The sequence below is a fragment of the Scylla paramamosain genome, chromosome 41, assembly GCF_035594125.1.
Source record: "Scylla paramamosain isolate STU-SP2022 chromosome 41, ASM3559412v1, whole genome shotgun sequence".
Taxonomy (NCBI): domain Eukaryota; kingdom Metazoa; phylum Arthropoda; class Malacostraca; order Decapoda; family Portunidae; genus Scylla; species Scylla paramamosain.
This window is the reverse complement of record NC_087191.1, coordinates 1,201,093-1,225,000: the sequence shown is the minus strand read 5'-3', so window position 1 is coordinate 1,225,000 and position 23,908 is coordinate 1,201,093. Positions and strand designations below refer to the sequence as shown.

At 42.0% G+C, this 23,908-nt stretch overlaps 1 long non-coding RNA gene across 1 annotated transcript in view; it reads right to left on the bottom strand.

Annotated features, from left to right (window-relative positions):
* Window positions 1–19,012, bottom strand: part of LOC135092782 (uncharacterized) — a 19,476-nt gene extending 464 nt beyond the window's left edge. The window contains exons 1-2 of the long non-coding RNA XR_010263057.1: window positions 18,928–19,012; window positions 3,293–3,593 (exon numbers count right to left, since the gene is read on the bottom strand). This is a non-coding gene — a long non-coding RNA (uncharacterized LOC135092782). The remainder of the gene's footprint in view (window positions 1–3,292; window positions 3,594–18,927) is intronic.
* Between the last annotated feature and the right edge of the window lie 4,896 nt (window positions 19,013–23,908).

Here is a 23,908-nt window from a genome sequence, read left to right as displayed (position 1 = left end):
AATCAGTATAGATCCCCTACAGTATCGTATGAAAATTATTAATATAAGGAGAGACTTCCTTGGACAAGAGATGCAAATTCATTACCATCAAATTATCATATGGAAAGCAGCCAAGAAAAGGAGACATCAGTAAACCTAGACCTAGAGCAATTGGTGCAACACCCTACTCGTATTCCTGACCGTCTTGGAGATACGCTCAAACATTCTTGACCTTTTCCTGACCTCTAATCCTTCTGCTTATGCTGTCACCCTTTCTTCTCCATTGGGCTCCTTCGATCACAATCTCATATCTGTATCTTGTCCTATCGCTCCAATCCCTCCTCAGGATCCCCCTAAGCGAAGGTGCCTCTGGCGATTTGCCTCTGCTAGTTGGGGGAACCTGAGGAGGTATTTTGCTGATTTTCCTTGGAATGACTACTGCTTCCGTGTCAGAGACCTGTCTTTGTGTGACGAACGCATAACAGATGTGATAGTGTCTGGCATGGAGGCATACATTCCTCACTCTTTTTCCCGTCCTAAACCTTCTAAACCTTGCTTTAACACAGCTTGTTCTCGTGCTGTACATGAGAGAGAGGTGGCCCACAAAAGGTACTTAAGCCTTCCATCATCAGAATCTCATGCACTTTATATTTCTGTCCGGAACCATGCCAAGTCTGTTCTCCAACTAGCCAAAAATTCCTTCATTAACAGACTGTCAAAACCTTTCAAAATCTAACTCCCCTCGTAACTTCTGGCATCCAGCCAAAAATATCTCCAATAACTTTGCTTCTTCTTTTTTCCCTCCTTTATTTCAACCAGATGGCACCACTGGTATCACATCTATTTCTAAAGCTGAACTCTTCGTTCAAACCTTTGCTAAAAACTCTACCATGGACGATTCTGGGCTTGTTCCTCCCTCTCTTCCACCTTCTGACTACTTCATGCCACCAATTAAAATTCTTCGCAATGATGTTTTCCATGCCCTTGCTGGCCTAAACCCTCGGAAGGCTTATGGACCTGATGGGGTCCCTCCTATTGTTCTCCGAAACTATGCCTCCGTGCTTGCACCTTGCCTAGTCAAACTCTTTCAGCTCTGTCTGTCAACATCTACCTTTCCTTCTTGCTGGAAGTTTGCCTACATTTAACCTGTTCCTAAAAAGGGTGACCGTTCTAATCCCTCAAACTACTGTCCTATTGCTTTAATTTCCTGCCTATCTAAAGTTTTTTAATCTATCCTCAACAGGAAGATTCTTAAACATTTATCACTTCACAACCTTCTATATGATCGCCAGTACGGATTCCGCCAAGGCCGCTCTACTGGTGATCTTCTGGTTTTCCTTACTGAGTCTTGGTCATCCTCTTTTAGAGATTTTGGTGAAACTTTTGCTGTTGCCTTGGACATATCAAAAGCTTTTGATAGAGTCTGGCACAAAACTTTGATTTCCAAACTACCCTCCTATGGCTTCTATCCTTCTCTTTGTAACTTCATCTCAAGTTTCCTTTCTGACCGTTCTATTGCTGCTGTGGTAGAAGGTCACTGTTCTTCTCCTAAATCTATTAATAGTGGTGTTTCTCAGGGTTCTGTCCTGTCACCCACTCTCTTCTTATTATTCATTAATTATCTAAACCAAACTTCTTGTCCTATCCACTCCTACGCTGATGATACCACCCTGCACTTTTCCACGTCTTTTCATAGACGTCCAACCCTTCAGGAGGTAAACATTTCACGCAGGGAAGCCACAGAACGCTTGACTTCTGATCTTTCTAAAATTTCTGATTGGGGCAGAGCAAACTTGGTATTGTTCAATGCCTCAAAAACTCAATTCCTCCATCTATCAACTCGACACATCCTTCCAGGCAACTATCCCCCTCTTCTTCAATGACACTTAACTGTCCCCCTCTCCTACACTGAACATCCTCGGTCTGTCCTTTACTTAAAATCTGAACTGGAAACTTCACATCTCATCTCTAGCTAAAACAGCTTCTATGAAGTTAGGTGTTCTGAGACGTCCCCACCAGTTTTTCTCACCCCTCCAGCTGCTAACTCTGTACAAGGGCCTTATCCGTCCATGTATGGAGTATGTTTCACAAGTCTTTGGGGGGTTTCACTCATACTGTTCTTTTAGACAGGGTGGAATCAAAAGCTTTTCGTCTCAACTCCTCTCCTCTAATTGACTGTCTTCAGCCTCTCTCTCACCGCCGCAATGTTGCATCTCTAGCTCTTCTACCGCTATTTTCATGCTAACTGCTCTTTTGATCTTGCTAACTGCATGCCTCCCCTCCTCCCGTGGCTTCGCTGCACAAGGCTTTCTTCTTTCTCTCACCCCTATTCTGTCCATCTCTCTAACGCAAGAGTTAACCAGTATTCTCAATCATTCATCCCTCTCTCTGGTAAACTCTGGAACTCCCTGTCTGCTTCTGTATTTCCACTTTCCTATGACTTGAATTCCTTCAAGAGGGAAGTTTCAAGACACTTATTCATCAATTCATCAGTTTTTGAGTACTGCTTTGACCCTTTTATGGGACTGGCATTTCAGTGGGCATTTTTTATTGGATTGTTGTTGCCCTTGGCCAGTGTCCTTCCTACATAAAAAAAAAAAAATGAAGTGTGACATTATTTATGTGTTGGTTAAATTTAATAACCCTTCAAGGGTGATGGGCAGGCGCAATCTCTGCACATCCTCAGCCACCCTCATATAAAAAAAAAATAAATAAATAAAAAAAAAAATCTTGCACCATATTCAAGGTGTAAGGCTTTGGTTTGCTTCTTGTCATGTGTCTTGTCAAACGTTTCTGTTATCTATGCATAGATAACAGGGACGTTTGTCTCTTCTAACAAATCCTGCAGCTGGAGTACCGATCCTGGCCCCTATCTCTTGGACCCTATCGGCAGTGAAAAGTGTTTTACAAGCAGATAGGTGTAAGTCCCATTCCAACCAACTAGACAAGGAATTGACCGACTGCTGGCCTGCTGCAGGGACATAAAAAGAGAGGAGATACACCCGAACCTACTCATTATTTCACCAAATAGCTGGGTTTTTCATCCACAAGAGAGTGGGGGACCCGCGGAGGAACAGGTTTAATGGCTGACAACCAAACCATTTGGCACGTTGTACGTACTGGATTACTTACATATGGTACCATTAGTCTGACCATGACTAGACAGAGGTCTGATGCTGACCCTGATCATATGAGAAAAAGACAGAGAGAGAGAGAGAGAGAGAGAGAGAGAAAGAGAGAGAGAGAGAGAGAGAGAGAGAGAGAGAGAGAGAGAGAGAGAGAGAGAGAGAGAGAGAGAGAGAGAGAGACTTACTTTCTTGCAGAAACATCATGAGGAAGCCAAACTGTTGTTTCTTCCACTGACTAATTATTTGTTTCTTATTAATGAAGAGAAATATAAGTAGACATATGATTCCCGGCAGAATAAGAAGCGAGATGAAAGTCACTATCCACACTTCGGGGCTGAGTGGCAGCGCAAAGCCCCAAGGGTCCACCTCCAGTTTCTTCTGTCCAGCCAGTATCCTACCAGAGGTTACCTCCACGGGATAGGTGAAATCAACTGCCGTTGCACGATCAGTTGTCACAGTGAATGGGCCAAGGCCGATATCCACCTCCTGTAGAGACATTGTCATGATAAATAAGACATCGATTTCTTGAGCAGCTATGAGTATTTCATATATGTCAAAATATTGATATACCATATCAGTTTTCCATGCAATTCCGTGTTGGCGTATAAAAATCCCCCATCAGAAGAGAGGAATTGAGATTCATTTCGCACACCTTACTTCCTAACATTGAAATCTCCAGAAATTTGCATTCCTGGAGATTTCATTGTTCACCACCAGCTTTGACTTTCCTTCCCCATCATTGACCAACCTTTAACTTTGCAATTCTCCATGACCCACAGCAATTAGTGCAACACTTTATTCGTAATGCTGACCGTCTTGGAGACACGCCCAGCATTGTTGATCTCCTAAGCTCTAATCATTCTGCTTATCCTGTCACTCTGTCATATCTGCTGGGTTCTTCTGATAACAACCTCATATATTTAACTTGTCCTATTGCTCCAGTCCCTCTTAAGACTTCTCTTAAGGCTCCCAATCCAAAAGATGACGTGCCTCTGGGGTTTTACCTCTGCTAACTGGGGAGACCTGAAGAAGTGGTATTCTGGTACACACAGACAGACCAGAGACTTGTCTGTGTGTACTGAGCGCATAACACTTTCCGAACTTTGGTTTATCACAGCCTATTGTCGTGCTATACAGCTAGAGAGGTGGCCAGCAAATGCTACTCAGGCCTTCCATCAACTGTATCTTATGCACTTCATATTTCTGTCCGGAATCATGCCATGTCTGTTCTCCAGGTACAGTATTCCCTTGAGAGGGCGACAGGGAGGAGAAAAGGTTAAAATAGATTGAGGCTGACCACGTGGGCACGTGGTATGAAATATATGAATGATGTATATATATATATATATATATATATATATATATATATATATATATATATATATATATATATATATATGCTGATCACGTGGGCATGTATGAAATATATGAATGATGAATATATATATATATATATATATATATATATATATATATATATATATATATATATATATATATATATATATATATATATATATATATATATATATATATATATATATATATATATATATATATATATATGACCACGTAGGCACGTGGTATGAAATATATGAATGATGAATATATATATATATATATATATATATATATATATATATATATATATATATATATATATATATATATATATATATATATATATATATATATATATATATATATATATATATATATATATATATATATATATATATATATATATATACGAGTATATATATATATATATACCACGTAGGCACGTGGTATGAAATATATAAATGATGAATATATATATATATATATATATATATATATATATATATATATATATATATATATATATATATATATATATATATATATATATATATATATATATATATATATATATATATATATATATATATATATATATATATCAATTGTTATGACTAATGCGACTGATACATCTGATTCTTCTCCAAGCTCGGTCGGTCCTGGGTGGCCGTGGTTCGTCTTCTGAGAAGACACATGGTGTTGCACTACAGAAGGAGAGATAATATTCTATGGACGTGAGTGAATATTAGTCTTGTAGTTTGAAAGGGCACCATGCCATATAATATTATTATCCTTATAGATGTTGGTCGCTTGTCGTAGCTGTGCCTTTTAGAACGTGGCTATTGATTCTTTCCCAGCTGTTGAGAGTGACTGTACTGTTGTAATATTCGCTTGCCTTTTGGTGGGTATGGTGAATTTTGTAATCACCACAAGAGGCCAGAAGGACTCTTTGGAGGTGAATGTGAACTCTGCACTACGCTGCGCAGGTGGCAGGGTAGGGAGGCTGACCCAAGTAGTGGTAGCCGAGAAGAAGAGTGGAACATGGTGCTGAGATTGTCTGTGTAAATGGTGCAAAAGTCAAAAGAGAACTTTGTAACACACATTAAGCCCTGCACCAAGTCATGAAAGGGATGACTTGGGGAAGCTACCCATATTTCCAATATGATTCATATCCAGGCTATTGCTCGTCCAATCCTTTATAAAGGGTACCATGCAGTTCCCTGTGTCAATGGGCCACAAATTTTGCTGTTTGGACAGGGGTTGGCCTTGGTGAGCTGAAAGGAACCAGGAAGATGGTCACACAGTAGCTACAGGTAGAAATGTTGTTTAACTTTGACGTTCTTTGGAAGAACAAGTTTCCCCAGACCCTTACCAGTAAAGTAACCCCACACCATGAGTGAGTGTAGGTGTTTTACTCTATGGTGCTCATAGCGGGGATCGAGGGAATCGGTGCCTTTTCGTCGGTAAACTCCCTCTCCACAGTTGCGTGTAACATCAAATGTAGCCTTCTCTGACCACAGCACTGAAAGCCAGTCTTCCTCACCCCTGGCAGGATATTTCGTGCAAACGGAAACCCTGCGAGGTCTCTGTGCATTTCACAGAAGAGGTCTCTTCATTGGTGTATGGCTGGTGTAACTTAACTCTTCAGCACGACATGACATGGTATGCACAGATCTCCCCAAACACTTCAGGTTTGCTCATTTTCAGAAATCTTGTTGGTGTTAGTAGATTTGCCTCTTAGATACACTTTGTGATGTCCAAAGCCCTTCAAGAAGTCTTCCTAGGACGTCCTGTCCTTGGTTTCTAGGATGGTGTCTCCTGTCTTCCTCTCTCCCAAAATCACGCCATTTATTTCTTGACTGTGGATTTGGCCACATTCAACAATTTACTGGTTTCTTTAGTTCCATAACCTGCGTTCTTTAGTGCAATGATATGGGCAGTTATTTATTTATTTAGTCAGTTCCTTTGTAGGTGACACGGTAATGATACACCCCTTAGGGAAATGAAAAACTGTGAAAAAAGGCAAGATGATAAAGAGGAGAGATACTTATGCATCCTGTCCCCACAGTGGCATGGGTGCTTTAGGCTGGGTTATCTAACTTATCTCTCCTGCTCCACTCTTGATGACCCAGCACTATGGCAGAGTTGCTAGTTACTTTGTATGTACACAATTTTACCCCAGAATATCCTTATTCCGCCACAAAAATGCCACTCCAAGGGGAAGGGACCGCATGCTTTGGACTAGTAACATACAAGTTTGTGTGTGTGTGTGTATATATATATATATATATATATATATATATATATATATATATATATATATATATATATATATATATATATATATATATATATATATGGGATGGTGTCATATAATATATATATAATATATATATATATATATATATATATATATATATATATATATATATATATATATATATATATATATATATATATATATATATATATATATATATATATACGAGTATATATATATATATATATATATATATATATATATATATATATATATATATATATATATATATATATATATATATATATAGGAGGAGGAGGCAGTAGACACCTGCCGAAACGATAATTACTCCCAGTGAGGTCTAAAGCACTGTTCAGGGGGTGCTGTGAACTTATCATTAAACCCAGCTGTGACCTCACTGAACGTTTCCCTTTGTGTCTCACAACACAAGGGGGCAGTCACAGCCTGCCCTCTAAAGACAACTCTCTTCCTCCACACAAAACTACAAGCACCTAATAACACACACACCCTTCACTCAAAAAAAAATTTTAAAATCATGGCGACTCCTACACCAGCCTCGGAGTCCCCATCTGGGGAGGGGACCATAAATGTCCCCAGGTCGGACTGCCTTTCTGTCGACGACCCTAAGTGTCTTGACACCCCCCTCAACTTTTTCTTCATTAACTTCTGCAACATTCGCGGTCTAAGATCTAATTTTCAATCTGTAGAACACCACCTCTCCTCTTCTAAACCTCATCTTCTTTTCCTCACTGAAACTCAGGTGTCTGAGGCAACTGACAGTAGCCCCTTTTCTGTTCCCTCCTACTTTCTCTATGCTGCGTTTATGTGCGCAATGACTTAACCTGCTCTCGTGCCCACGCTCTTGAATCTTCTGAGTTTTCCACCATCTGGCTACGACTACAGAGTCACTCTCATACTAAATTTATCTGTGCTGTATACCTCTCTCCTAACTCCTCTGACTATAAGAAATTCTTTGACTACTTAACTTCCAAAGTGGAGCACATTCTGACCCTCTTCCCTTTTGCAGAGATCTCCATTCTTGGAGACTTCAATGTTCACCACCAGCTTTGGCTTTCCTCTCCCTTCACTGACCATCCTGGTGAACTAGCCTACAACTTTGTTATCCTCCATGACCTAGAGCAACTGGTGCAACACCCTACTCGTATTCCTGACCGTCTTGGAGATACGCCCAACATTCTTGACCTTTTCCTGACCTCTAATCCTTCTGCTTATGCTGTCACCCTTTCTTCTCCGTTGGGCTCCTCCGATCACAATCTCATATCTTTATCTTGTCCTATCACTCCAATCCCTCCTCAGGATCCCCCTAAGCGAAGGTGCCTCTGGCGTTTTGCCTCTGCTAGTTGGGGGGACCTGAGGAGGTATTTTGCTGATTTTCCCTGGAATGACTACTGCTTCCGTGTCAGAGACCCGTCTTTGTGTGCTGACCGCATAACAGAGGTGATAGTGTCTGGCATGGAGGCGTACATTCCTCACTCTTTTTCTCGTCCTAAACCTTCTAAACCTTGGTTTAACACAGCTTATTCTCGTGCTATACATGATAGAGAGGTGGCCCACAAAAGGTACTTAAGCCTTCCATCAACAAAATCTCATGCACTTTATATTTCTGCCCGGAACCATGCCAAGTCTGTTCTCCAACTAGCCAAAAACTCCTTCATTAACAGAAAATGTCAAAACCTTTCAAGATCTAACTCCCCTCGTGATTTCTGGCATCTAGCCAAAAATATTTTCAATAACTTTGCTTCTTTTTCTTACCCTCCTCTACTTCAACCAGATGGCACCACTGCTATCACATCTATTTCTAAAGCTGAACTCTTTGCTCAAACCTTTGCTAAAAACTCTACCTTGGACGATTCTGGGCTTGTTCCTCCCTCTCCTCCACCCTCTAACTACTTCATTCCACCTATTAAAATTCTTCGCAATGATGTTTTCCATGCCCTTGCTGCCCTAAACCCTCGGAAGGCTTATGGACCTGATGGGGTCCCTCCTATTGTTCTCCGAAACTGTGCCTCCTTGCTTGCACCTTACCTAGTCAAACTCTTTCAGCTCTGTCTGTCAACATCTACCTTTCCTTCTTGCTGGAAGTTTGCCTACATTCAACCTGTTCCTAAAAAGGGTGACCGCTCTAATCCCTCAAACTACCGTTCTATTGCTTTAATTTCCTGCTTATCTTAAGTTTTTGAATCTATCCTCAACAGGAAGATTCTTAAACATCTATCACTTCACAACCTTCTATCTGATCGCCAGTATGGGTTCCGTCAAGGCCGCTCTACTGGTGATCTTCTGGCTTTCCTTACTGAGTCTTGGTCATCCTCTTTTAGAGATTTTGGTGAAAATTTTGCTGTTGCCTTGGACATATCAAAAGCCTTTGATAGAGTCTGGCACAAAGCTTTGATTTCCAAACTACCCTCTTACGGTTTCTATCCTTCTCTCTGTAACTTCATCTCAAGGTTTCTTGCTGACCGTTCTATTGCTGCTGTGGTAGACGGTCACTGTTCTTCTCCTAAATCTATTAACAGTGGTGTTCCTCAGGGTTCTGTCCTGTCACCCACTCTCTTCTTATTATTCATTGATGATCTTCTAAACCAAACTTCTTGTCCTATCCACTCCTATGCTGATGATACCACCCTGCACTTTTCCACGTCTTTTCATAGACGTCCAACCCTTCAGGAGGTAAAAATATCACGCAGGGAAACCACAGAACGCCTGACTTCTGATCTTTCTAAAATTTCTGATTGGGGCAGAGCAAACTTGGTATTGTTCAATGCCTCAAAAACTCAATTCCTCCATCTATCAACTCGACACAACCTTCCAGACAACTATTCCCTCTTCTTCAATGACACTCAACTGTCCCCCTCTTCTACACTGAACATCCTCGGTCTGTCCTTTACTTATAATCTGAACTGGAAACTTCACATCTCATCTCCAGCTAAAACAGCTTCTATGAAGTTAGGTGTTCTGAGACGTCTCCGCCAATTTTTCTCACCCCCCCATCTGCTAACTCTGTACAAGGGCCTTATCCGTCCATGTATGGAGTATGCTTCACATGTCTGGGGGGGTTCCACTCATACTGCTCTTCTAGACAGGGTGGAATCAAAAGCTTTTCGTCTCATCAACTCCTCTCCTCTAACTGACTGTCTTCAGCCTCTCTCTCACCGCCGCAATGTTGCATATCTAGCTGTCTTCTACCGCTATTTTCATGCTAACTGCTCTTTTGATCTTGCTAACTGCATGCCTCCCCTCCTTCCGCGGCCTCGTTGCACAAGACTTTCTTCTTTCTCTCACCCCTATTCTGTCCACCTCTCTAACGCAAGAGTTAACCAGTATTCTCAATCATTCATCCCTTTCTCTGGTAAACTCTGGAACTCCCTGCCTGCTTCTGTATTTCCACCTTCCTACGACTTGAATTCCTTCAAGAGGGAGGTTTCAAGACCCTTATCCACCAATTTTTGACCACTGCTTTGACCCTTTTATGGGACTGGCATCTCAGTGGGCATTTTTTTTTTTTTTTTTTTTTTTGTTGCCCTTGGCCAGTATCCTTCCTACATAAAAAAATAAATAAATAAATAAATAAATAATATATATATATATATATATATATATATATATATATATATATATATATATATATATATATATATATATATATATATATATATATATATATACTTTTTTTTTTTTCAGGCAGAGTTCCGGAGATCCAGTAATAGTGTATAGAGTGGCATCTGATTGTGATGACAGAATCATCTGTGAGTCATTTCCACAATCCAGTGATGACATGTTTCTCCCTGCTCTTGTGGTTATTCCATCATCACCTCCCTCGGTGGCGCCATATGACCGCGATGTTGCGGTGACATAAGCTAAATCAATCAATCACTTACCCCGGAAAGGCATTCGTCTAGTTCATCTGAACTTCAAGCTGTAAAAGGAAGAGGATGCCTGATCAAAAGAAACCATTGGTACTAAATGAAGCACCGCCCATTTTGAAGTTCTATACAAGTGAACCAGTAAAGACAGACATACCACACGCATATGGTGCAAAATACTTTGTGAATGTATCCAGAAAATCAGCTTGTAGAACTTGCAGTGCGTCTTACAGCCTTCTTAGGGAAGCTAGAAGAGGAGGTCAAAAAAGAAAATAAAAAAGTGTGTGGCTGAAATTTATTTTACCTAGTTCTAATTATTTTTTAACTTTATATACACTATATCCCTAATGTCTGGAAACCATTTCATCCTGGCCAGCAATTTTCCCTTCATTGCTAAAGCAGGTGCAGAACATGTTACGAACAGCTACAGCCTCTTGTGTAGGCCTTCGGCCTGGAGCTTGAAACTCTTCCCAAGCATTACCTGCATTGTTACGCCATTCTCTTGCAACTGCTCTTCCGTTATTAACATCCTCCCTATCAAGCATTTTAAGTGGAATGTCGTTGCATCCTGAATTTTGCCGCAAATAGTTATGCAGGACCAGAGCTAGTGTAATTTTCCTCACACATCCTGGGAATGTTCGAATTTGTTTCCTGAATATCTGGAACCGGCTTACAAGTATCCTAAAAGTATTTTCAGACACCCTTCTGGTTCTTGAGTGTCTGCAGTTATATATGAGTAATATGGCAAAGCCTTATATAGCTTCATCATCCATGGCTTCAAGAGAAAAGCATGAAAAGCATCATCTGCAACAGTGACATATGGAGCCAGTCTCTGTGCGTAAGGAATGCGTTGAGGATGGGGAACTTTCAATTAATTGCTTTTGAAAGCTTTGTTTAGTGTGCATTTTTGCCAACTCCGCCATCACTGGCTCTCCCATTAGCCGCCACATCACAATATAAAAACTTATATTCTGCATCAACTAATGCCATTAACACTACTACAGTGACCCTTGTAATAAAAGAAATCTGATCCGCTTTTGCTTGGTTTTTGCAATTAATAGTCTTTTTTTTCATCAAGGGCACCAATACATGATGGATAGTTCCATACCCTAAAAAAAATCTACTGCCTCTTTTCCATTCTTCTTGTGTGGTAGGATCATTCAGGCAGCTCAGCTTAAGGGCTACATAGATGGCAGAACACACACTTGGGATGACAGAGAAGATCAGACGCTGGCTGAAACGAAACTGATAACAGAGAGACCGTTGTGATTCTCCTGGGAAAGAGAAAAATAAACTGAAAAAGATTCCTGACATATCAAGGATGGAAATGTCTTACTTAACCCGACCCAAAGTAACACTGAGTGTTGTACATTACCAGGGAATAATGATTTTGATGACATGATACATAGGTTTAATAAAATGAAATGAATAAACTAACCTAACCCAATTCTGCAGAGCTCTAGATAGACAGGATTCTAACACTTTGTTGTCAGTTTTATTTGTATTATCACACAATCAAACATATTAATTTAATAACGTGTTCATATTACCATGCAGTTTCTTCAAATTTTACATTAGATTATTAATTTTAAAGAAAGCTGAATGATCCTCGATTCTAGTTCTGAACAAAGATCACCAGTTATATTTTACAAGTGCACAGGGATTAGAAATCTCTGTTTTACTATCACAGATATTTCGATCTCACCATTGCGAGCATTTTGAACCCCAGAAACACCTTCTGCAAATGAATATTAATGCGAAACATGTTTTTTTGGGGGGGGAAATTTTCCGAAAAAATTATTCGACATTGCGTGAGACTGGTCGCGGAGCCTAATGCTTTGTAATCCTGCCTAATTTTAGATCAAATTTACGTAACGTTAGGCAAGGTTTGGTTGCATTAGGTTTGGTTAGTTTAGGTTAGATGTGAATTGTTCCCCCATCTGCCACATTATTGTCTGTGGAAGGAGGGTGGGGGATATCTGCAAATATACTGATTTGCAGCAGAAATTAAGGTCAGATTCGATCAAAACACATAAAAAAAAATATTATTGAAAATACTATGGTTTCACTAAAAAAAAAAAGACGTCCTTGTGCACTTGTAAAAAAAAAAAAACGAAAGAATGGACTTAGCTATATGACAGCTTTTTGTTTTTTAATAGTAGGTAGTGCCACCTCTCTCTCTCTCTCTCTCTCTCTCTCTCTCTCTCTCTCTCTCTCTCTCTCTCTCTCTCTCTCTCTCTCTCTCTCTCTCTCTCTCTCTCTCTCTCTCTCTCTCTCTCTCTCTCTCTCTCTCACACACACACACACACACACACACACACACACACACACACACACACAATCATTACATCACCTCTCTCTCTCTCTCTCTCTCTCTCTCTCTCTCTCTCTCTCTCTCTCTCTCTCTCTCTCTCTCTCTCTCTCTCTCTCTCTCTCTCTCTCTCTCTCTCTCTCTCTCTCTCTCACACAAAAATCATTACATCACTCACCTGTAGCTAGATAACGTAGTGTGGTTGCCAGCCTATCGCTTGGGGTAACTCGCATGTTGGTGTCTTGTTTAGCTATGGCGAGTCTTGTGAGCTCCAACACCTTCAGAAACTTGTTTTGTTTCTGTTTAGCTGCATCCAGGGTTTCTACCTGTCTTAGTCTTCAAGTGCCAATTCTTGAACAAGATTGTTATATTGCCTTCCCTCTGTACGTCTTGTCATCCACGGTCGAGTCCATATATTCCTTCTCTTTGTTTTTTTTTTCTTTTTTTTTTTCTTTTCTTTCCACCACCTGCAGACTCCTCGTATTCAGCCATGGCGACAACAATCATGAACTTAACCATCAGTGCCTACTTCTATTCTGTGTAAATATTGGTAGACATATCGAAGAGGAAGAGCTGCGTGTTTTGTTTACCAGCTGATCACAAAAACAATAAGACCCCATTGTAAACACTGAAACTTGCTGACGAAATGGCTGAGCGTAGCCCGCACCGTGTACGAGATTGCGTGAGCAGCTCATGAAATTTATGCTCACGGAACATGCTGTCTTCAGGCAAAACTTGCCGTGTGGTAGCCTCTTAACTACTCTTCTGTTCTTCCTAACTGCATGCATGTTTTGATTCGATTCGTAGTAACAAGAAAACGTAGGCATGTGGTTATCACTAAAAATGATGAAAGAATGAATATACTGGCTAATCATTGCATTATTAGAGTGAGCAGATTAGTGGTCACAATGTGCCACAGTATGCGGGAATGGGTGGGTGAGTATAAGACATGCAAATAGTAAGTTAAAAAGAACACTAACCATGGAAATACTGAACAGTACAACATAGTTGGTAACTGTACTCCATAGAAAAACGGATAGGGCCCACATATATAGGTATCAGGTAGCATTTCGTTTTTTTTTTTTTTTGCATAAGGTGACACAGAAAACCCAACTGAGCAGAACCTATTAAGCATAGAGGTAGGGGATAACTGAGAGTCATCCTCACCCAAAAAGAGAAGATAGCCTTCTGAAGGTTATGTGCAGTGGATGGATGAAAGAGTACTTTTAACTTAAATGAGGAGGCAGTAGGCACCTGCTGAAACGATAATTACTCCCAGTGAGATAAAAAGAACTGTATCAGGGAATGCTGTCAACTTATAATTAAACCCAACTGTGACCTCACTGAACCTTTCCCTTTCTATCTCGCAACAAAAGGGGGCAATCACACCCTGTCCTCTAAAGACAACTACTCTTGCTTCACACAAAATTACAAGCACCTAATTACATAGACACCCTTCACTCAAAATTTGAAATTATCATGGGGAGGGAACCACAAATGTCTCCAGATCGGACTGTTCTTCTGGTATCGACCCTAAGTGTCTTGACATCCCCATTAAACTTTTTCTTCATTAACTTCTGCAACATTCGCGATCTTAAATTTAATTTTCAATTTGTAGAGCACCACCTCTCTACTAAACCTTCAATTCTTTTCTTCAATGGAACACAAGTGTCTAAGGCAACTGACAATAGCCCCCTTTCTGTCCCCTCCTACTTTCTCAATCCTCATTTTCAATCCATAGCTGAATATTGCGTTTATGTGCGCGAGGACTTAACCTGTACTCGTGCCGACGCTCTTAAATCTTCCAAGTTTTCCACCATCTGCCTACGACTACAAATTCACTCTCAAACTAAATTTACCTGCGCTGTATACCTTTCACCTAACTCCTCTGACTATAAAATATTCTTTGCCTACTTAACTTCCAAAGTGGAGCACATTCTGATCTTATTCCCTTTGGCGAAGATTTCCATTCTTGGTGACCTCAATGCTCATCACCAGCTTTGGTTTTCTCTCCCTTCACTGAGCATCCCGGTGAACTAGACTTCACCTTTGCTATCCTCTACGACCTAGAGCAATTGATGCAGCACCCTACTCGTATTCCTGACCTTTGTCTCACAACACAAGGGGGCAGTCACAGTCTGCCCTCTAAAGACAACTCTCTTCCTCCACACAAAACAACAGGCACCTAATTACACACACACCCTTCACTCAAAAAAATTCAAATTTATCATAGCAACTCCTACACCAGCCTCGGGGTCCCCATCTGGGAGGGGACCACAAATGTCCCCAGGTCGGACTGTCCTTCTGACAACGACCTAAGTGTCTTGACACCCCCCTCAACTTTTTCTTCATTAACTTCTGCAACATTCGCGGTCTAAGCTCTAATTCTCAGTCTGTAGAACACCACCTCTCCTCTTCTAAACCTCATCTTCTTTTCCTCACTGAAACTCAGGTGTCTGAGGCAACTCACAGTAGCCCCTTTACTGTTCCCTCATACTTTCTCTATCCTCATTTTCAATCCAAAGCTGGATGTTGCGTTTCTGTACGCAACGACCTAAACTCCTCTCGTGCCAACGCTCTTGAATCTTCAGAGTTTTCCATTATCTGGCTACGACTACAAAGTCACTCTCAAATAAAATTTATCTGCACTGTATACTTCTCCCCTAACTCCTCTGACTGTAAGAAATTCTTTGACTAAAGCGGAGAACATTCTGATTCTCCTCCCTTTTACAGAGATCTCCATTCTTGGAGACTGCAATGTTCACCACCAGCTTTGGGTTTCCTCTCCCTTCACTGGCTATCCTGGTGAACTAGCCTTCAACTTCGCTATCCTCCACGACCTAGAGCAACTGGTACAACACCCTATTCGTATTTCTGACCGCCTTGGAGATGCGCCCAACATTCTTGATCTTTTCCTGACCGCTAATCCTGCTTATGCCGTCACCCTCTCTTCTCCGTTAGGTTCCTCCGACCACAATCTCATATCTATTTCTTGTCCTATCACTCCAATCCTTCCTCAGGATCCCCCTAAGCGAAGGTGCCTCTGGCGTTTTGTCTCTGCTAGTTAGTGGGACCTGAGGAGGTATTTTGCTGATTTTCCTTGGAATGACTACTGTTTCCGTGTCAGAGACCCGTCTTTGTGTGCCGAGCTCATAACAGAGGTGATAGTGTCTGGCATGAAGGCGTACATTCCTCACTCTTTTTCTCGATGTAAATCTTCCAAACCTTGGTTTAACACAGCTTGTTCTCGTGCTATACATGAGAGAGGTGGCCCACAAAAGGTACTTAAGCCTTCCATCACCAGAATCTGATGCCCCTTATATTTCTGCCCGGAACCATGCCAAGTCTGTTCTCCAACTAGCCAAAAACTCCTTCACTAACAGAAAGTGTCAAAATCTTTCAAGATCTAAGTCCCCTAGTGACTTCTGGCATCTAGCCAAAAATATCTTCAATAACTTTGCTTCTTCTTCTTCTTTCCCTCCTCTACTTCAACCAGATGGCACCACTGCTATCACATCTATTTCCAAAGCTGAACTCTTCGCTCAAACCTTTGCTAAACACTACTTTGGACGATTCTGGGCTTGTTCCTCGCTCTCCTCCACCCTCTGACTACTTCATGTCACCAATTAAAATTCTTCGCAATGATGTTTTCCATGCCCTCGCTGGCCTAAACCCTCGGAAGGCTTATGGACCTGATGGGGTCCCTCCTATTGTTCTCCGAAACTGTGCCTCCGTGCTTGCACCTTACCTACTTAAACTCTTTCAGCTCTGTCTGTCAACATTTACCTTTCTTTCTTGCTGGAAGTTTGCCTACATTCAGCCTGTTCTAAAAAGAGTGACCGTTCTAATCCCTCAACCTACCGTCCTATTGCTTTAATTTCCTGCCTATCTAAAGTTTTTCAATATATCCTTAACAGGGAGATTCTTAAACACCTATCACTTCACAACCTTCTATCTGATCGCCAGTATGGGTTCCGTCAAGGCCGCTCTACTGGTGATCTTCTGGCTTTCCTTACTGAGTCTTGGTCATCCTCTTTTAGAAATTCTGGTGAATTTTTGCTGTTGCCTTGTGATAGAGTCTGGCACAAAGCTTTGATATCGAAACTACCTTCCTACGGCTTCTATCCTTCTCCTCCTGTCACCCACTCTCTTCCTATTATTTATCAATGACCTTCTAAACCAAACTTCTTATCCTATCTACTCCTACACTGATGATACCACCCTGCACTTTTCCACGTCTTTCCGTAGACGTCCAACTCTTCAGGAAGTAAGCAGTTCACGCAGAGCAGCTACAGAACGCCTGACTTTTGATCTCTCTATAATTTCTGATTGGGGCAGAGCAAACTTGGTATTGTTCAATGCCTCAAAAACTCAATTCCTCTATCTATAAATTCGATACAACGTTCCAGACAACTGTCCTCTCTTCTTCAATGACACTCAACTGGGACGGTCCCCCTCTTCTACACTGAACATCCTCGCTCTGTCCTTTACTTATAATCTAAATTGGAAACCACATCTCATCTCGAGCTAAAACAGCTTCTATGTAGTTAGGTGTTCTGAGATATCTCCACCAGTTTTTCTCACCCCACAGCTGATAACTCTGTACAAGGGCCTTATCGCCCATGTATGGAGTATGCTTCACATGTTTGGAGGGGGGGGTTCCACTCATACCGCTTTTTTTATACAGGATGGAATCAAAAGCTTTTCGACTCAGCAATTCGTCTCCTCTAACTGACTATCTTCAGCCTCTTTCTTATCGCCGCAATGTTGCATTTCTAGCTATCTTCTACCGCTATTTTCATGCTAAGCGCTCTCCTGATCTTGCTAACTTCATGCCTCACCTCTTTTCGCGGCCTCGCTGTACAAGACTTACTTCTTTCTCTCACCCCTATTCTGTCCACCTCTCTAACGCAAGAGTTAACCAGTATTCTCAATCATTCATCCCTTTCTCTGGTAAACTCTGGAACTCCCTGCCTCTTTCTGTATTTCCAGTTTCCTATGACTTGAATTCCTTCTTGAATTACTTCAAGAGAGGTTTCAATAGACTTGTCCTTCAATTTTTTACTACCACTTCGGATCCTGTTCGGGGACCGGAATCTCAGTGGGCTTTATTTATTTAATTAATTAATTAATTGATTATTTTTTTATTGTATATTGGTTGTCCTTGGCCGGTGTCCCTCTTACAAAAAATAAATAAATAAATAAATAAATAAATAAATAAATAAATAAATAAACATTAAAGATTTATGGCAGGATCCATCACATTACTTATGACATGGATAAAGAGCATGGGTTAGTTTTCCATTAAAAATATCGCATGGGTAGAATAGATGATTAGTGTCAGAATAACGAGTATTAGTTAGTTTCCTCTTTCCTAGAACCTCGTTGTAGGGCTTGAAGCGTGGCCAGTGGTGCCACCTTCTTTGATTGCTCCCGGCACTTGAGGTTTCGGGAGGTAGACCATAAATGGGCTTCTTTTTTGGGGGGGCGCTATATGACCGCGATGTTGTTGCACTATTTTTTTTTTTTTTTTTCTATACCAATCCATATTTTCTAGTATTCAAAAACTTGCATTTCTGTGCTTACGGTCAGTGATGAATGGAAGAAGGACCCGCAAACAGCACGACCGTTAAATGTGCCTCAGTCTTGATTAGGTGAAGTTCCGCGAGTTATCAGCAAACAAGTCCGGCGTTTTCTTTCCGCTAACTTCACTCTTTCCATGACATGTCAAGCCTTACATTTGCTTTTAACAAATATTTCTTGCATGTACTTCGTGGAAAAAGTTAATGCTCATACAGTTTCCCTAATTAACCATTACTTTTCATTAAGTAATACTGTACACACGTGACCACATCATAAGATTACATGTAAATAATCGACTATCTAAAGTGTTATCAATCGGACGTATGTATTATTAAATATAAAACTGACAGAATCATTTATATGTATATCGAATAGTGAAATTCGAAAAAAAAAAAGTTTCATTGAAAAAGAAAAGCTTACCCCTCTGTAGACTTGCCCCACCATGCCAGTCCATGTACCGTCTGGTCTCTTGTTCCCATAGGAGTTATCAGGCGATGGGATGAAGCTGTATCTGGAAAAATAATCTTTAGAAGAAACTAGGAATAACTAAATGTCACTATATTTTAACATGTACACACACACACACACACACACATACACACACACACACACAGAGAGAGAGAGAGAGAGAGAGAGAGAGAGAGAGAGAGAGAGAGAGAGAGAGAGAGAGAGAGAGAGAGAGAGAGAGAGAGAACTCACAGAATCATTTATATGTATATCGAATAGTGAAATTCGGAAAAAAAAGAATATATATATATATATATATATATATATATATATATATATATATATATATATATATATATATATATATATATATATATAATGCACACACACGTGAAGAGCATTCTCCATACATGGACAGATAAGACCCTTGTACAAAGTAGAGGGGGGGTAGGGGGTGAGAAAAATTCGCGGAGACGTCTCAGAATGCCTTACTTCATAGAAGCTGCCTTAGCTAGGGATGAGATGTGAAATTTCCTGTTTAGATTATAAGAAAAGGACAGAACGAAGATGTTCAGTGTAGAAGAGGGGGACAGTTGAGTGTCATTGAAGAAGACGAGACTGTTGTATCGAGTTGACAGATGAAGGAAATGAGTTTTAGAGATTTGGTGTGCCCCAATCATAAATTTTAGAGATATCAGACGCCAGATGTTCTGTGGCTTTCCTGCGTAAACGGTTCACCTCCTGAAAGGTTAGACGTCTATGAAAAGATGTGGAAAAGTGCAGGATGGATAGATTAAAAAAATTTAGGTAGACATGAAATTAAAACAATAAGACGGTAGTTTAAGTGATTAGAACGGTCTCCATTTTTAGGAACAGGCTGAATGTAAGCAAACTTCCAGCAAGAAGGAAAGGTAGATGTTGACAGGCAAAGTTGAAAGAGTTTGACTATACAAAGTGCAAGCACGGAGGCGCAGTTTCGAAGAACAATGGGAGGGACCCCATCAGGTACATAAGCCTTCCGAGGGTTTAAGCAATCGAGAGTATGGAAAACATCATTGTGAAGAATTTTAATAGGTAGCATGAAGTAGTTAGAGGTTGGAGGAGAGGGAGGAACAAGCCCAGAATCGTCCGAGGTAGAGTGTTTAGCAAGGGTTTGAGCGAAGAGTTCAGCTTTAGAGATAGATGTGATAACAGTGGTGTCATGTGGTTGCAATAAAGGAGGGAAAGAAGAAGCAAAGTTATTGGAGATGTTTTTTTTTTAGCTAGATGCCAGAAGTCACGAAGGAAGTTAGATCCTGAAAGATTTTGACACTTTCTATTAATGAAAGAAATTTTAGGTAGTCGGAGAACAGACTTGGCATGGTTCCGGGCAGAAATATAAAGTGCATTATGAGATACTGGTGATGGAAGGCTCAAGAATCTTTTGTGGGCCACCTCTCTATCATGTATATCACGAGAACAGGTTGTGTTAAACCAAAGTTTGGAAGGTTTAGGTTGAGAAAAAGAGTGAGGAACCTACGCCTCCTTGCCAGACACTATCACCTCTGTTATGCGCTTGGCTCACAGAGACGGGTCTCTGACACGGAACCAGTAGCCATTCCAAGCAAAATCAGCAAAATACCTCCTCATGTCACCAAACTAGCAGAGGCAAAACGCCAGAGGCACCTCCGTTTAGGGGCATCCTGAGGATGGACTGGAGCGATAGATAAAGATATGAGATTGTGATCGGAGGAGCCCAACGGAGAAGAGAGAGTAACAGCATAAGCAGGATTAGATGTTAGGAAAAGGTAAAAAATGTTGGGTGTATTTCCAAGGCGGTCAGGAATACGAGTAGGGTGTTGCACCAATTGCTCTAGGTCATGAAGGATAGCAAACTTGAAGGCTAGTTCACCAGGAGGAAAACCAATGCTGATGGTGAACAATGAAGTCTGGAAGAATGGAGATCTCCGCAAAAGGGAAGAGAGCCATAATGTGATCCTCCCTACCCTACGCTCAGGTCGGAAAGAAATACCTTACCGGGTTAGAGGAGGAAAAACCCGAAGGAAATCTCACAGAAAGAAAGAAAATAGATGAAATGATGACACCCATTTTCTGAAGGCCAGGAAGTTAATTACTAACACACAAACCTTGTTAGCCGCGGATTGCAGTCACAATATTTATCAAGATGGTGTTTAAAAGTGTCTACGGTGTTGCAGTCTATCACGTCTCGAGGAAGCCCATTCCATAGATTTAGTACTCGGTAAAAAGAAAAAAAAAATTGATTAGTGAGAGTTGAAGGATTTCCTAACAATTTTGAAGCCATTTTCACGCGTGAAATTTGAAGAGCCTACCGTGAAATATTTACTGCAGGCCATTTAATCAGTGCCTTTAATGATTTTAAAACATCCATATTAAATCCCCTCTTAGTCTTCTTTGTGTTAATGGTAATAGATTTAATTCTTAAGACGCTCTTCGTATGATTTGTTTCTTAGGCTTGGTATCATTTTTGTTACTCCACGTTGAACTCGTTCTAATTCATCAATGTCTTTCTGGTAGTATGGGCATCATGTCTGAACGCAATATTCCAATAGGGGACAGACTAAAGAGTTATACAAAGTGAAGATTTTATCCCTAGATCTATATTCAAAAGATCTGCCGATTAAGCCAATTATTTTATTCGCTTTTCTTTACGATTTCTGAACATTGTTGGCTAGGTTTTAAGCTATTCGATACTGTTACTCCTAAATCAATTTCGCTGTCAACCCTTTTTAAATTGGGTACCATTTAAAATATATTTTGCTTTCTCGTTTTTCTACCCTATGTGAAGCACCTTGCACTTATACTACATTAAAACTCATTTGCCAGGTTTGTCCCCTCTCTGACAATTTGTTGAGATTTTTCTGCATTTCTTTTACTTGTTCGTTAGAGACCACGGAATTCGCAATTTTGGTGTCATCAGCAAACTTCGATACTATACTGGTAACACCCTCATCTATGTCGTTGATATAAACAAGGAAGAGAACAGGTCCTAAGACTGATCCCTGTGGCATCCCGCTGGTTATGTTAGTTCACTTGGATGTTTTTCCATTTATTACTACTCTTTGTTTATGGTGGTTGTTTAGCCAGTTTTCTACCTATCTTAACACGTCTTGGATACCGTGTGATTTTAGTTTAATCAGTAAACGTCTGTGGGGGGCTTTGTCGAAGACTAGGGTGTACGATATGTTGAGAGATGCCCGCGCCACTTGTAACAAAGGCAGTCAGCACTCAGTAAAGGTCAGAGCAGGACGCAGTCTTTCATTCCTCTTGGACCTCAGACATGGCGCAGTGAGCTGACTCCGGACCTTCACCATGGCCACACCCAACAGACCCGTCGTTAGGACCCGCAGGTCCCCTGCTATAACGTCCAGGGGCCTCACAAGCGCCCTGGCACAAGCAAGAGCCGTGATCCAGGTCCAGCAACAGGCCCTGTCTTCTCTACAAGCCGGCCTCACCGCAGCGGACAGCAACGGCCATGGCGGCCACCCAGCACGTCAACCCCTGACCTCTGCCCCGGAGAAGTGCGAGATCGAAATGACGTCCGCCACCTTCAGAACCTGGCGCCGCTCTATGACCGCATGGATGCAACTCTGCAAGTTCCCACCACGAGAAGCGGTACAACACATACGACTCACTTGTGTTCCCGCCTTGCAGCGTGCAGTGGACACCCGATACACCGACGCCCAGTGGAGCGCTCTCACGCCGGAGGAGGCCCTGGACGCGCTTGGCAAGTTAGTGCTCCGCTCCTCCAACCAAGCGGCCCTGTGGGCGGACTTCTTCGGTGCGTCGCAGGGGCAAGACGAGCCCATCGGTGAGTTCTTCCGACGCTGTGCGCAGAAGGCCGCGGATTGTGCGTTTCAGTGCCCAGAGTGTCAGTGTGATTTAGCGGAGTACGTTCTGCTTCGGAAGCTTGTGGTAGGCCTAAGTGACGAAGAGTTAAAACGTCACGTGTTCCAGACGTGCGAGCCATACACGAGTGTCGATGCCTTGAGGGCCGTGTGCAGTGCTTTCGAGGCGGCCCGCCGCGATGCGGGGGGTAGCCGCCTTCATGCCGCCTGTGCGGCTGGCACCGCAGCCGAGAGAGGAGAGCCTGCCTCGGCAGACGTGGCAGCGGCGCGCACACCTGCAGCCCCGTCAAGGAAGAACCTGCCACCATGTGGATATTGTGGGGACAGCCATGCCCCTGGCCGTTCAAATTGCCCCGCCAGGACAGTCACATGCTCTTACTGCAACAAAGTGGGGCACATGAAGAAATGTTGCAGAAGCAGGAGAGAACACCCCGCCTCCGCCAGTAAGCAGGCAGCTCCAGCCTCACCTTTATCGGAGGTGTCCAGTGCAGTGACTGTAGCCGACGCCCACAGTACACCCCAGCCTACGATAGACGTCATTGTATCACGGGGGGACGGCAAGGAGGAACGCAAGGCTTCCGCCGTGGCAGACACGGGGGCTCAGGTGTACGTAGCTGGCCCGTCACTACTCCACACCCTTGGTATCGAACCTTCCCAGCTTCAAAGCCGGGCCGGCCTCCGCGATGTGGCTAACCTACGTCTACGGTGCATGAGATCAACAATATGTCAAGTCACCCTGGGGAAACGTTCGACTATCCAAGACGTGTACATCATCCAGTCGGTGAGGCAGTTCTACCTCTCCCTGGCGGCGTGCAAGGCTTTGGGTCTCGTGCCGGACACCTTCCCACACTGCACACTGCCAAGCGTTGGTGCGGCGGCGATCTCCCAATCACTCGCCACCACCGGCCCCACGCGGCCCCCTGCCATACCATTCGCCCCCCTGGAGGAGAATGTAAACTCGCTTGAGAACTGGCTTCGACAACACTTCTCTGCAACGGCATTCAACACCAGCAGAACACCCCTCCCTGTGATGTCTGGCAAGCCTCACCACATCCATCTCCTGCCCGGCGCTACACCCTATGCCTGCC